Genomic DNA, 3,440 nt, shown 5'->3' with positions numbered 1-3,440 from the left:
AAAACGTGCGACGGCAAAATCCGTCTTAGAGTCACTGGGGTGGTGACATGACAAAATATGTTAAGATCAGCCGCCCCTATGCGTAAAGTATGTCGTTTTTCCATTTTTTCACCCCGGAGCGACACCAACATTGTGTTGCAATTTTAAACCGCGCGGTTAAACGGCGGGCCAAACAGTCGGTGGTTTATGCAACAGCAACCATCAAACTAGTAGGAGAATACACGCCCGTGATAGTATAGGAGATTCCCACTGTCCCTATCTTTTTTTTTATCTCGGACATATATATACCGGCTTATCGTCAATAACTCGAAAACCAGCACGTTAAGGCCAATTTTGGTCTATACGATTCTTATGCAGTTTTAGATTCTCTACACGGTCCAATGATCGTTTTATTTTTTTGTCGAATTTTGAGAATTTTTTTTTTTTTTTCTCGAAAACGAGCTCGACGACCTGCACTTTTGACGACGCCATCGTGTTCCCCGGATTTTTTCCTGCAAGATAGGGTGGCGATTTTTTGTCCTACGACGATTTTTGACGCCGGAGCGATGATTCGGAGCAGAGCGGACTTAGAAACTTTCGCGCGTCGACCGCCGGACCGATCGCTCCAGGCTGTTTTTCGTCAATAACTCGAAAACGAGCACGGTAACGCTCGTTTTCGCCCGTACGATACTTGTACCGTTTACCGTTGGCTACCTGGTAGACGGTTTTTTTTTTTTTTATCTCGAAGTTTGAGAGCTTTTTTAATTTTTTCCACAAAAACGAGCACGTGAACGCCAATTTTCGTCTATACGATTCTTATGCAGTTTTATATTCTCTACACGGTCCACTGATCGTTTTATTTTTTTGTCGAATTTTGAGAATTTTTTTTTTTTTTTCTCGAAAACGAGCTCGACGACCTGCACTTTTGACGACGCCATCGTGTTCCCCGGATTTTTTCCTGCAAGATAGCGTGTCTATTTTTTGTCCTACGACGATTTTTGACGCCGGAGCGGTGTTTCGGAGCAGAGCGGACTTAGAAACTTTCGCGCGTCGACCGCCGGACCGATCGCTCCAGGCTGTTTTTCGTCAATAACTCGAAAACGAGCACGGTAACGCTCGTTTTCGCCCGTACGATACTTGTACCGTTTACCGTTGGCTACCTGGTAGATGGTTTTTTTTTTTTTTATCTCGAATTTTGAGAGCTTTTTTAACTTTTTTCTCAAAAACGAGCACGTGAACGCCAATTTTGGTCTATACGATTCTTATGCAGTTTTATATTCTCTACACGGTCCACTGATCGTTTTATTTTTTTGTCGAATTTTGAGAATTTTTTTTTTTTTTTCTCGAAAACGAGCTCGACGACCTGCACTTTTGACGACGCCATCGTGTTCCCCGGATTTTTTCCTGCAAGATAGCGTGTCTATTTTTTGTCCTACGACGATTTTTGACGCCGGAGCGGTGTTTCGGAGCAGAGCGGACTTAGAAACTTTCGCGCGTCGACCGCCGGACCGATCGCTCCAGGCTGTTTTTCGTCAATAACTCGAAAACGAGCACGGTAACGCTCGTTTTCGCCCGTACGATACTTGTACCGTTTACCGTTGGCTACCTGGTAGATGGTTTTTTTTTTTTTTATCTCGAATTTTGAGAGCTTTTTTAACTTTTTTCTCAAAAACGAGCACGTGAACGCCAATTTTGGTCTATACGATTCTTATGCAGTTTTATATTCTCTACACGGTCCACTGATCGTTTTATTTTTTTGTCGAATTTTGAGAATTTTTTTTTTTTTTTCTCGAAAACGAGCTCGACGACCTGCACTTTTGACGACGCCATCGTGTTCCCCGGATTTTTTCCTGCAAGATAGGGTGGCGATTTTTTGTCCTACGACGATTTTTGACGCCGGAGCGATGATTCGGAGCAGAGCGGACTTAGAAACTTTCGCGCGTCGACCGCCGGACCGATCGCTCCAGGCTGTTTTTCGTCAATAACTCGAAAACGAGCACGGTAACGCTCGTTTTCGCCCGTACGATACTTGTACCGTTTACCGTTGGCTACCTGGTAGACGGTTTTTTTTTTTTTTATCTCGAAGTTTGAGAGCTTTTTTAATTTTTTCCACAAAAACGAGCACGTGAACGCCAATTTTCGTCTATACGATTCTTATGCAGTTTTATATTCTCTACACGGTCCACTGATCGTTTTATTTTTTTGTCGAATTTTGAGAATTTTTTTTTTTTTTTCTCGAAAACGAGCTCGACGACCTGCACTTTTGACGACGCCATCGTGTTCCCCGGATTTTTTCCTGCAAGATAGCGTGTCTATTTTTTGTCCTACGACGATTTTTGACGCCGGAGCGGTGTTTCGGAGCAGAGCGGACTTAGAAACTTTCGCGCGTCGACCGCCGGACCGATCGCTCCAGGCTGTTTTTCGTCAATAACTCGAAAACGAGCACGGTAACGCTCGTTTTCGCCCGTACGATACTTGTACCGTTTACCGTTGGCTACCTGGTAGATGGTTTTTTTTTTTTTTATCTCGAATTTTGAGAGCTTTTTTAACTTTTTTCTCAAAAACGAGCACGTGAACGCCAATTTTGGTCTATACGATTCTTATGCAGTTTTAGATTCTCTACACGGTCCACTGATCGTTTTATTTTTTTGTCGAATTTTGAGAATTTTTTTTTTTTTTTCTCGAAAACGAGCTCGACGACCTGCACTTTTGACGACGCCATCGTGTTCCCCGGATTTTTTCCTGCAAGATAGGGTGGCGATTTTTTGTCCTACGACGATTTTTGACGCCGGAGCGATGATTCGGAGCAGAGCGGACTTAGAAACTTTCGCGCGTCGACCGCCGGACCGATCGCTCCAGGCTGTTTTTCGTCAATAACTCGAAAACGAGCACGGTAACGCTCGTTTTCGCCCGTACGATACTTGTACCGTTTACCGTTGGCTACCTGGTAGACGGTTTTTTTTTTTTTTATCTCGAAGTTTGAGAGCTTTTTTAATTTTTTCCACAAAAACGAGCACGTGAACGCCAATTTTCGTCTATACGATTCTTATGCAGTTTTATATTCTCTACACGGTCCACTGATCGTTTTATTTTTTTGTCGAATTTTGAGAATTTTTTTTTTTTTTTCTCGAAAACGAGCTCGACGACCTGCACTTTTGACGACGCCATCGTGTTCCCCGGATTTTTTCCTGCAAGATAGCGTGTCGATTTTTTGTCCTAGCTCAATTATTAAGGAAGTTACGGTTTCTTGATTTTTCGGTATGTTCGAACTGGTCTTTTAGGCGGGCGCTCGGTCGCGCGGTGCTTTCGCATCGACCGACGTACCGATCGGCGGCGACGGTTTTTCGTCTATATCTCGAAAACTAGTACGCTAACACATATTTTGACCTATATGATATTTGTTCAGTGTAATTTTTTCTATCTGGTAGGCTGGTTTTTTTTTTTTTATCTCGAATTTTTTG

This window comes from Colletes latitarsis, unplaced genomic scaffold (genome assembly GCF_051014445.1).
Source record: "Colletes latitarsis isolate SP2378_abdomen unplaced genomic scaffold, iyColLati1 scaffold0080, whole genome shotgun sequence".
NCBI lineage: Eukaryota > Metazoa > Arthropoda > Insecta > Hymenoptera > Colletidae > Colletes > Colletes latitarsis.
This window is presented reverse-complemented; position numbering follows the sequence as displayed.